Here is a 13,451-nt window from a genome sequence, read left to right as displayed (position 1 = left end):
TAAGTGCCCTCAATGGGAGCGCGCAGGCAGCATGAACGCAACACAGCCTCCACGGTCTGTCATGCTCGCCACGATGCAGCTGCCTACTTCAAGGGAGCAGTCTGTGCATGAGAAATGAGAAGAGGCATGTCCTTGTGTAAGAGAAAGCTCTCCTGGTTTCTACTCTTGCACAATGAAACAGCGGCGAAGTAGAAAGACATTTACTTTTCACACCAAGATTTATTTAGAATAGTGTCTTTAGACAACTGACATACTTTCCTTGAGGACGAGGGCACATAAATAAAGGGGAAGCAATTTTCAAGCAGCATGAACTTAAGGCATAAGTTAACGGAGAGAGGAGACTCATAATGCACTAACTAGGCATCATTTCTTCTCACATAATAATACTTTCAATGAGTGAATCTGTTCAGAGTTCGAAGTGACCTTTGGCACACTGGATTCTGTTTAATTGCTAGCTACTGTTTATGTATTACAACCCATATTGCTGCTGATGCATTCACTTTTTGCCAAGAATTGTCCTTCCAGAGTCATCGCCGGGAAGCTTTTCCTAAACCTCTAAGATTAATTAAACCCATCTCCTTTCATAACTTAACCGAGTCTACTAAGATCCTCTGCTTCGAGCAGTGGTTCCCAACCTTCCTTCATAGAGTTCCTCATGTGGTGGTGACCCCCCCCAACCATAACATGATTTTCCTTGCTACTTTACAACTGTAATTTTACTCCTGTCATGAATTGGTTGACCCCTGTGAAAGGGTTGTTCGACCACCGAAGGGGTCACGACCCACAGATTAAGACCTGCTGGCTTAGATCTACCTATGAACACTACCGCTTTGATCAAACAGTTTTATTTCATCCATTTTGGCTCTTTTTCATTAGAAAATGGTTAGTTTATATGTATCTGTAGAAATCAATTATTGAAAATACTCACTCAAAGAAAACTGTTCACGAACATTTCAGAATCCTCCTGTCACACAGAGAATGTGCTTGACTGACTGATCAAAGCATCGAAAGCTTCAGGCTTTGTTTTTTTCTAAAGCATATTGGATTTCTCACCTCGTCAATGATATTTATCAGAGTCTATGGAAGGACACTTGTTCAGAGGACAGTTGACCTGAGCTCTGGTTGTAGGCAGATCCAATGGCAAGTTCATGGGGGTTGTTTCCTTGAACCTGGGGCTTCTGAGCCTGCCAGAGTACCCAGTAGCGATTTTTCCTCCCCTTGTTTCTGAGGAAAGTTGGAGGAGTAGTAGAAAATTGACAATAAAAGGATATTACATAGAAGCATCATATGAATTGTTTCATTTCTGTAATTAAATGAGTATAACCTTCACACCTTTTATTCATTATCCAAATGTGGCCATATTACAATTTACTTGGAACAATTCATATTTTATATAAATTTCCATTCTGTAAACATAATTTTCCAGAGCTGATACTATCCTGGATATGACTGAGTGAAAAAGCAGCATAGTTTGTCCAGATGAATGATAATTAGTTTCCTTTCTGGGAAGTACAGTCGTTTTCTTTTTCCTACCACCCCCCTAGAATTTATTCCCATCTAAAGGGCTACTAGCCAGTCATATTTTTGATATAAACCAACACGTTATATATTGTGAGTCTTCAAACTCACACAGATATTAAAAACATTACACTCCTAGCATATATCATGGTCTTCAGGGACACATGTAGTTTTTCAAAGCAATGCATATGATTTTAAGCAGCTCCTTCCTTCAAACTGGGGCGTAGTCTGCGTAGTCTGTTCTTAGTCTGGAAGATCTGCTGACTTCTGTTCACCTTGGGTGACCCTGCTGGCATTTGAAATCCCAGTGACATAGCTGCCAGCATCACAGCAAACACACAAGCCACCACCGTAAAATAAACTCATAGGCAAATGGAAGGACCGCAAACAAGAGGAAAGTCCTCAACAAGATCGATTGACACCATGGTTGCAAACATGAGCTCAGGCTTAGGGACAAATGCAAGATTGGCACAGGACCATGCAGTGTTTCATTCTGTGCATAAGGTTGCTATGGGTTGGAACCAACTCAATGGTACCTACCAATAACAACATGTAGTTTTAGTTTTGTAAGATGCATTATGTTACCTTAGTCTTATCCAGATATAAAAGTAATCACTGAAATGTCCATATCCAACATCAGCTTTGTGGCCCCCTATAATTTTATATCTCCTGAGTCCTGTCTGCCTCAACTCATCCATTTCTTGCCTCTGTTCTCACAGTCCTCCAGGAGAGCTATGGGCATGCTTGTGTTGCTCTTCATTCCCAGTATATAGATTTCTTAACGGATGGTGGAAATGCTTCTTTTTTTCATGGCCTATTGTCAGTCAGTGGATTTATCTATCATCTATCTATCTATATATCTATATATCCATCCATCCATCTATCATCTATCTATCTATCTATCTATCTATCTATCTATCTATCTATCTATCTATCCATCCACCTATCTATCTATCTATCTATCTATCTATCTATCTATCTATCTATCTATCTATCTATCATCTATCTATCTATCTATTTATCTATCTATCATCATCATCATCTCTCATCATCTTCCCTTTTTACATCCATCAGTCATGTAGGTGACCCTAATGATTTCGACTCTGAAACACAAAAGCCACAGATACACTGGAGTTATTTTTGAGTTTTACCCGATTTCCATCCTGTGAGGTAATGAACAAAGAATTCATTACTTCAATGGGAGAAAGAGAAAGGAGAAGTAAAAAGGAAAAAGAAGCAAATTCATGAAGAGGAAAAAAAGAAATTGACTCTAAGAATTACTTTAAACTTTGAACATAACCTCTAAAATAAGCATTTAAAATGATAAATGATTTGATGTGGCTCAGTATGAGAAAGAAAAACACATCACTGTAGGACAGAATGGATCTGCTCCTTAGGGTTTCCAAGACATATATCTTTCGGGAAGCAGGCTGGCTCAGCTTTCTCCTAAGGAGCAGCCGGTGCCTGGCACCTGCCCACGTTTCAGTTAGCAATACAGTCTTTCAACACTGCACCGCCAGGGCTCCTCACAAAATATAAGGGCATAATTTTCGAGGAATAGATCCAATATCATAGCATAGTTGCTTTTAAATATTTCGCATATATGTGCATGTATATATTATGTAGATATTTAATAGTACTATGGAACCAATTCTGACTCATAATGCTCCTCTGGGTAACCAAACAAAACACTCTCAGACACTGAACCATCCTCACAATTGTTTATTTGAATTCATGGTTACAGTCACTGAGCCAATCCCAATCTCACCGGGAGTCTGCCTTTATTTCGCTTTACTTAACTAAGTATTATGAGCTTCTCCATGGCCTGGTCCCTCCTTATGGTATGAGAACAAGTCTCGGCAGCCTTACTTATAAAAAGTTATCTGGCTAGACTTCGTCATAGACAGTTTTATTTGGCCTTCTGGCAGGCCATGGTTATTGTAATATTCTTCACCTTCTTCTCCTGCCTTTCTTGTCTACTGTTCAGTTTTCACATACATGTGAGATAATTGAAAGTACCATGTCTTGAGGGAATTGAAAATACCGTGACTTTAGTCCACAAAATGACATCTTTACTCTTCAATTCTTTAAAGAGGTCTTATGGAGCATATTTTCCCAATGTAACACATAATTTTATTTTTCACTGCGGCTTCCTTGAGCTTTGATTGTGGATCCAAGTAGAATGAAATCAACAACTTACATCTTTCCTCTGTTTAGCATGGTTTGGTGTTGGTCCAGGTGTGGAGATTGGGGCTTTCTTTACCTTGAATTGTAATTCGTATTGAGCACCAAGCTTTGGCCTTCATCAGTAAGTGCTTCAAACCCTCTTTGATTTTAGCAATGGGGTTCTACCATCTGCATTATTGCAGGTTGGTAATGAGCTTCATCTGATCCTGAGGCCACCTTTCTATCGTGCATCTTCCCAGATGACTTACCCAGCATGGAATTTAAATATTGTGAAAGGATACAATTCTGATGCACAATGTTCTGATTTGAGACCACAAAATACTTACTTGTTCTATGGACAGGTTTTATAATAACTGAGTGTTCTGGAATTTTCTTTTTTCTCAATATTATCTGTAATTTATTTTGATACACAAAACCTAAAGCTTTTGTACAGTCAAAAATATGAGTAAACATCTTTTTTGGAATGATCTGTTTTCAGCTATAATTTATTAGACTTCAACCATGATATCCATGATTTTACATCCTCTTTGGAACTGACTTGAAGTTCCTGGTCAATATGTTCTTATAACCATTTATTTTTAAATTATTTTAAGAGTAAGATGGCAAGCAATTGTTAATGATATTGTTCAGTAGTGTATGCATCCTTCTGTGTTACCTCTCTCTGGAATGTGTACACATCTGGAGGTCCCCAGTCAGTGGGCCAGGCAGTTGTCTTCCAAATTCTTTGACGTAGACTAGTGGGCATCTTCAGCATTGCATTCGTTGTTGAAATAGGTCAATTAGTATCGTCCATTATTGAAACCTTGTTTTACCTAATCCCTCCAGTACAGGTTGCAGTTTTTCTTTCAATGTCTTCAGTTCTTGAACATAAGCTACCTTTTAAAATAGTTGAGCATTGGCAAATTCTTTTAGGTGTAGTGACAGTGAAAATTCTTTCCTTCTTTTAGTGCTTCACTATTATTAAATGTTTTGTTAATATAATTCTTCAGTTTTTAATAAGTAATTTTATTGGGGGCTCTAAAAAACTCTTATAAAAATCCATATAGCAATTGATAAAACACATTTGTACATGTATATTGCCATCATCATTTTCAAGACAGTTTCGTTTTACTTGAGCCATTGGTATCAGCTTGTCTCTTTTACCTCCCTCCGCCACGCTTCCACTCTCACGAACCCCTGATAAATTATAAATTATTATTATTTTCATTTTACACTGTCTGCTGTCTCCTTTCACCCACATTTCTGTTGTTTTCCCCCTCTCCCATGGGTACACATTGATCATTGCAATCAGTTCCCCCAGTCTCCCCCTTCTCCTACTAACCCTCTAGCTTCATGGTATGGCTATTCCCATTACTGATCCTGAAGGGTTAATTTTTCCTGGATTCCTTGTGTCAAGAGCTCTTATCTGTACTAGTGTACACGCTCTGGTTTAGCCACATTTGTAAGGTAGAACTGGGCTCATGATATTGGGGAGGGGAGATGCATTAAAGAACTAGAGGAATGTGTGTTTCATTTCATCTGTACTATTCTGCACCCTGGCTGACTCATTCCTTCCTTGTGACCCTTCTGCGAAGGAATGTCCAATTGTCTGCAGATGGGCTTTGTGTCTCTGCTCTGACCCCCATCTTCTACATCATTATAATTGTTTGTTTTGGGTATTCTGATACCCAATACCTGATCCCATCCGCACTTAATGATCACTGAAGGTTGGTGTCCTTTTTCTAAATGGGGTGATTCTTTAATATTGCAATCCCCAGTTTGACTTTTCATTAGTTATTTCAGTTTCAGAAATGATGAACGAGTTGTTCTCTTTGATTTTCTAAATCCAGGTCTTTGCACATTTCATTTAAACACATTACTTCATCATCTGGAGCTGCTCTTTGAAATCTTCAGTTCTCTTACGGAATCGTTTTTTCTTTTTCTTTCAGCAATTATATATTCAGGTCCAAGTTTCAGAATCTCTCTGACATCTGCTTTGGTATTTTATGTATTTCCTGTCTTTTTCATGACCCTATGGTTTCTTCATGATGTTCTTGATATCATCCCACCACCCATCTGGTCTGTATCATTGGTGTTCAATGTGTCCCATCTTCAAATAGTCGCTAAATTTGGGGTGGGATATAATCAAGTTCGTATTTGAACTCTCTAATTTATTTCGAGAGAAACCTTGTTGCTACAATAATTAAAGTTGTTAGCTGTTAGTTGCTAGAGAGATGTCAACAGTTCAAGCCTGCTACTCAGTTCAAAGCCACCTGGAAGGAAAAAGAAGCGACTGTCTCTTCCTCTAAAGATCTACAATCTTGAAAACACCACGAAAGCAACCTCCTATCGATTTCCTGTGAGTTTGGAGTTTATTCACTGGACTGGGTTTGGCTGGTAAGATATTCTATTGTATTATAGTTAGTACTCATAAACCAATTTGAATTGTTGAGTATGTAAGCATCATGACCAAGTGTTTGAAAAACTTAACTAAATTATGTGAGAACTTTGTTTCCATTTCTGAAGCATGCATTTAAGGCAAGTAGCTTAGTGCTTTTCACCTGACAGGCCAGAGAATCAGTGATCCAGCAAACCGTGCAATTGGAAGGATTTTGCAGCAGAGGATTATATGAACAAAATTCCAACTTCTATTAAGTACTATGATTCTAATAGCATACGTTTTGGAACTGAAATTTGGCATTTATTAATTATTTTTTTACTAAGTGATCCAAACTGCATAATATTAAATTATACTGACAACAAAAAACCCCACACAACCAAAGCTCCTGAAATTCAGAGAGATTTCACATCTTCAGTGTCACAAACTAGTAAATGCTGATGTGGTCCCAAAGCCATATCAGGAACGCCTCATCTTGTTTACTTTACACTACACCATCTTGCTCCTTTCAAGTATTTTTTTCAGTTAGCATTATTTAGTGTCTATTATGAACAAACCAGGATACTGAAACCTCAACATGCTCATTATAAGTCACTCGTTTCTCATATAAAGCATAAGACAAAACTACGTCAGAAAAGGTTTCGTCACTTGTCCAGTGTAACACAACTTGTAAAAGATTAGCCAGAGGTCCTTTAGTGTTGTGCTCTGAAGAAATTTGCTCATTGATCCAAAATAATAAGGAATGTTGCGTGTCATTTTAATGACAACATGTGACCATGAACATGGTTATTTACTAAAACATCTGGTAATGGACTGAGTTAGGTACAAGGCTCTTAACTATAAAGTCAGATTGTCAAACCTATCAGTTGCTTTACTGGAGGAATATAGCTCTTTGTTCCACTAATTCTTCACATTTCCAAAAACTGGAAGAAGCAGTTCCAGTCTATCCTCCATGGTTATTACGATTTAGAATTGACTTGATGGTAGTGTTTGGTTTCACTTTAAAATTAACTTATATAATTATATTATGCCATATATAAGCTGTGTATATATATATGCATCTATATGTTTAAATATTTATGGAAAAATTACACTTTATTATATTTTCAACAAATTTTTTATAGTCCTTCATATGTAATGTGGTTTGAAAGCTAATACAATCTTTATTATCAAAAAGTTAAAGTAAGATTAGAATAGAGAGAATAATGGTAGAAGTACCTCATTATAACATAAAAGTCATAATGAATGACCTTGACATGTCCATTTGAGACATAGGATATATTTTAGTTCTTATTTTTCTGGAAGGTTGGGCTGAAAGGTAATAAACTCTTTTGGCTATTTATTTAAATAATATTTCAGTGGAATACATTTTTATGATGTAGCATAAGCAAAAACCTTATTTTAAATCAATGCTTGATTAAGTCTAAAGAGTTTGTATAAAAACTCACACCGAATTTTATAATTCTGTGGCCTAATTAGGACTAAACTCAAGCATTTAAACTTAAAACCAATTAATGCTCAATAGTTTCTATGAGGGAAGAGATATATGCAGAAATAGTGTAGGTTCCATATTTAGTAGATGCCAGTTAGCAGAACTGAGGTGGGGAATGATTCATGGCTTTGGATGCTAAGGTAAAGCTTCAGCACAAGTGATATTGGTTAGCAGGTTTACCTTTTCTCTTCTTATGTCATTGCATATGCTAATGATCCATATATTGTTTCTTATTTTGATAACATCTCAAGTTTATTGTATGTGTGAAGGAGTAAAGCACAGAAGTAATTTACAAGATACACTGGAGTAATTTTTACATGAGAGGAATAATTATTAACATAGCTTAATCACTATGCTTTGAAAATGGAGCTATCCTAGGAAAATTGTGAAGTCAAGTCACAGAGCGAGAGCTCAGCCAGTATGGTGTTAACATCGTGAAGTTCTTTTTTGTACCAGTTCATCTGCTGTCCCAACTCCCTCAGTTAGCTCGCACCATAGTTTGAAGGACTTCTAGACATCCCACAGAATCCATACCTTCCAGTGATTCCCTCAAGTCCCAGGACGGCAACTGGGATCCTGTACAGGGCTCCTGATTGGAGTCCTAGCTATCCACGGACTAGGGGGCTGGATTTTCAATGTGCCACCCAATGTCACGAAAATGGCCGAAGATAGATGATAAATGTACGATCACTCCATTTGCAGAACTCCCCATAAAAACATGTGCCAGGATGGTGCAAGCCTAGATGGCGTTTTCCACACCAAGGCACCAGTCTACAAGGGCGAGAAGAAACGGATTCTTAAGTACTGTTTCTAATCCATCTAGCTAAATAATGCAATAGGCACTCCAAGCCTGAAATATGGCATATCATAATAGACTCCTAGTGTGAAAGGCACCCCATGGGGTGGGCACTGCAGCTTTACTCTAGTACATGAAGTGATTTGCCTGGAAGCTCCTTGAATGAAGATGAGTCACCTAGTCCTTTGGGACAAAAAGGATGCATATGACACCACAGGAATTGGTTGCATTTCCTGTGAATATTCTCTTCCTGTAGGACAGCATATTGTTCTCAATAATCATGCTATGGTACTCTCTAAGTTGACATTATATTGGCATCCTGAGGCCTAAAATCATGCTTATCTTAAATAATGAAGATATTTCAAACTATCTGTATATATATTGTTTACAAATCCTACATTTAAAGTAGTGCTACTCAGGTAGGTTGATGTCATTAGAAAAGAGTAAACTTATGCATTCATTGAATCTTTAAATAATTAAATATTTAGTGAGTTATTACTATGTGTCAGCCAACTGTCACATCAGCAATAACTCAGAAAAAAAATATTGGGAATAAAATCTTGCATTTTAAAGTCAGGTGACCAGAGCAGTTTTCATGAAGATGATGAGAACTGAGAAAAGTTTGAAAGAAGTAAGATGTATTGTTTCCTGAATATCTTGAAGGAAAATATTCTTGGCAATGGTGACAGCAATGTAAAGGTCCATGGGTACCTAGTCATTCAAGGAAGCATCGAAAGGAAAGTGTTGCTGACTTACAGTGGGCAGAGGGAGGAGCTAGAATTGAGGTTAGAAAGAAACAGGGGCTTGATGGTGTCTACTCATGTAGGTTTTGTGGACATTCTCCAGCTATTTCTGTGGGGAAAAAATTGAGTGATTTAAGTCAGGAGCCTATGGAAGCAATCCAGAAGGGAGTTGGTGAAACAACACAGAAGGCGTCAAGAGAAGGTTATAATATTTTCAGTATACTTTGTAAATCAAGAAGCAAGTTTTCTTAGGGACTATGAAGTCCAAGAGATGAAGAAGAGCCAATAATGATTTCAAGAGGACTTTTTATTTTCTTGTTTTACTAACCAAGTAGAGCATGCCTTTCCTATAAGTTTACATGGAGATGATATTGTACAGAAAAGGATTGACGGTTTGGATTTGGAATTTGCACTTACAAGGTTGATAAGTACATGTATGTTCAGGTGGTAATGTGAAATATTATTCAATGTTAGTTTGCTTTTGCCATGAAATTCCTGTAATTCTACAACCTTGCCATTTTAGATACTCAATTTGACTTTAATTTTCTCAAAAGGAATAGGATAGCACAGATAAATAAGTAAATAAATAAAACAAAGAAACAAACAAACTCTTCAGTTTCAGTGTCCAAAAGGAAAAGTCCAGCTACAAAAGGAAACATTTTTGTAAGAATACTTCATGCCATAAATGCTTTTTTGTTCTTTTTGGAAAGTGTAAAATAGTCTTTAGGCTGAGAATTATAGCGAGGCAAGAAATATGGAGTGTGATTGCTAAATTGTCTGTAATGTGCTTTAAGATACTTTTGTAAGGATGAGCAATTTTCAAACTTTTAAAAATCTCGGCCGATAATATGAAGTACATTTCACATTAAAATCCAGCGCATGTATACACTGCTTATAAACACAGATGTGCATGAGTAAACATACCCATTCTCATACAACTGATATAAATGTTTTAAGGGCAAATATTTATTCTTTCTTTCTGTGTTCTTGTATTCTGATTTGTTTTATTATATTACTTAAGGAGTTTCTGGGGGGGGGGCGCATAGGCGATGCTCCAACTACTAATGTAAAAATTAGTGTTGCAAATAATCCTAGCCGTTCCTCATGGAAAGATCTGGTGATTTGTTTCATAAAAAAAGAAAGAAAAGAAATGCCACAACCTTCAAAACGGATGTGGTCGCTCTGCTTTGCCGACATACGGTCATATCATGAGTTGGAATCAACTCAATGCAACTAACAATAACCACATTATTTGTAAACATTGCCTTCATATATTGTCATCTCTACTCCATGAGCAACGAGACTTCTAGTCTGCAAAACTCTGATTGGCTGAGTGGTATGCATACATGTCAAAAGACACCAATCTACTCATATATATGTCTTATAGGAATGCAGTTTAAAAAAAAGCACAATTCAATAAAAACAGACACCAGTGCCCAAACAAAACCAACAAAGCCTTGATTAAAGAGTCCTTGCTCCTAAGATTTCATAAAAAGTACTTCAAAAACTACTTGAAAAATGTATCAGCATATTTATTAATTAGACTAAAAGATGTAAGAAATATTTTTTAGGTTGAAGTGGATAATAGTCAACATATCAGATGGCTGCAACTACTACTTTACGGCACTTCCGTTCTTACTTGAATTGATGGGAAATTTTATCTTAGACTCGCTCACCTTTAGGAGAAAGAAATAACTGGATATTGGGTAAGGCAAGGGAGCAGAAACGTCCACCTCTAATCACTAAGTAGTATCTAAAAAGAACAACTATACAACTGTGAATAATCAAACTAACTGATGTTGCTTTGCCACATACATATTGTTGCATATTCCAGGAGTTCTACAACTTGCCCATTTCTCCTATCTAAATATCTTCAGGAAGATACAATAAAATAAATAATCTCCATGAGTAGAACATTATAAATAAGAAATGCGAGTTATTTTTCTCTCCGGTCCTGGAAGTTAATTGCTTCATAGAATTTCCAGAACCATCACACATAAGACAAGGGTATCGTGTGTAAAGATGGCGTGCTTCAGAGAAGCACCAAGCTTGAGGAAGAACTAAAGGTCAGAGATGAGCAACCGAGTTTCCAATCCATCTGAATGGCATGGTGATTAACAAAGGGTTTACCAAAATTAGATTGAGAATTTAGCATCCGTAGGCATTGAGGAATTCATAATCCTAGAGAATATGAAAATATGACTGAATGGGTAACTGACAATATGGAAGAAAGAGTACAAATCCCAAAGCATGCCGTGATAATAATAATAGTAATTATTATTAGTAGTATAATAATAGCTAACTTATACTGAGTTTACTACATGGCTCCAGCTATGATAAACTTTATTGCTCTGCTTCCATTCGGGGGTGGCATGTTGACCATCGATCTTAAGAAGTACCATGGCACTTGAGGAAGAAGCTCTGGTGGTGCAGTGGTTCTCAGTCGGATTGCTAAGAGCAATGTCAGCATTCAGCATTGCCAGCAGCTCTGCAGGAGAAAGATGAAGCTTGCTACTCCTATAAAGAGTCAGTCTGGGAAACCCACAGGGCCTCTTCTACCCTGTTCAAGAGGGTCTCTGTGAGCTGGAAATGATTTGATGGCAGTGAAGGGAGGTATGACAGGTGCTTGGGCGGATGGTCTGTAATATAAGGTGCTTTACACCAGGTCTGAGAGGAAAATTTCAACATGTTTTATAGATTTGGCTTTGTCTCTATCTCATTTGCCTCATTAAAAGAAGAATATAATACAACTAACTACTACGACTTCAGTCTGTGCCAAGGAATAAGGGGCATGTAGGCCTGGCCAAGCCCAAATGCATTTTAGAACACGTTTCCCCAGTAAACCCACAGAGCTATGAATGTGTTTCATTTGGTCACTCACGATAGTTAGGTAGATTGTTATGTGGCATTAAGATATATGAACATTTAAAAAGCAGCACATTGTTTTACACTTTCATGTGTTTCCTCGATCGATGCTTATAATAACTCCATGAAACAAATATTATCCTAATTTTGCAAATAATGAGTCATATTTTATACTTTTAGTAAAAGTACTTCTTTAAGTCTAGTCAGATTTCCAGGTCATCTGCTGGAAAAAAATCTGAAAGGGAGGAAATTCTGCTCAATGGAGTTTTAATGAAATTGTCAATATTACTCTTTTACCTTTAAGTGTGAGGAGCTGGCTTAAGAGCTAAATCTAATGTCCTCTGGCTACGCAATAGCTCGAGGTTGATGACTACGAGGCAAAGGTAAGGCATGCCTCTGCCCTCCAACTTCCTTTACTCAATTTAATACCAACTATTCCGCGCACGGCACTCTATTTCCTGTTGGGTTCAGCAATTTGTTGCAATGGCCATTTAGAACTCACAAACAATATTCGGGAGTTGGGGAGTTATTCATGTCATAGTTAAAGGTCTGTATCAATTTCTCTAGGCCAGGATGCTCTGTGATTTGCCCGTTAACAATTAGTTATCGCTCAAGACCTGGCCTAACACAATTTGATCACAGCCAATCAGTTGTAAACCTCCATAAAGCAATACAATGAGGATGGAATACCAAACCTTTACTCAAATTACATCCCCCATACCGTGGTAAGGAAGTATCATCAGGAATGTGACCTTCTTCCAATATAAGTGGATTTGTGCCATAGCTGGCTAGGTCTACATTCTGCATCTGATTCACCAACTTCTGGTTATTTGGACTCAGCCAATGGTCTGCAGTATTGCCTGCCAATCTTGGGAGCCTTCCGTGGCTGCCATCTGATGTGCCAACCTTGGATTCATTTGCCTCTGCCGTCTGCAGTCACTAGGCTGATGTGCTGACCTTCGACTCCTTCATTTCTACAGCCACCAGCCTGTGGCCCCCCCTGCTGTTCTAAAGTTCATTAGCTCCCACTGTTATGCAAATCAGGAGAAACCTCCAGTCTAATATTTGAACCATAGACATGAGACCATTTCTTGATATAGATTTTTGATATGCGAGGCTTAATATAGACTCTCTCTCTCTCTCTCTCTGGCCAGATATACCTGATATCAGCCATTGTTTGCACTGCACTCTCTGCATCTCCACTGAGTTCAATGGTTAATTGAACTGTCCACATAGATTGTGAGATAATACTCATAATTATGGCATTTATTAGGGAAATTAACAGATTGGAATTCAGTATCAGAAATATTCAGGATATATTTCTTCGAGTGGTGCATGACTTTCTTCCTTGGCATTTCAGTCACAAGACCCTTACGTCTCTGCTCTGCTTGTAATGTCCAAAAGGCACTTCCTGATAGCACTTCGCCAACAGGCAGAGGGAGTTAGTGAACGTAGATACTTATTAGCATGATT

This window comes from Tenrec ecaudatus, chromosome 4 (genome assembly GCF_050624435.1).
Source record: "Tenrec ecaudatus isolate mTenEca1 chromosome 4, mTenEca1.hap1, whole genome shotgun sequence".
NCBI lineage: Eukaryota > Metazoa > Chordata > Mammalia > Afrosoricida > Tenrecidae > Tenrec > Tenrec ecaudatus.
Note: the sequence above shows the minus strand (reverse complement) of the source record.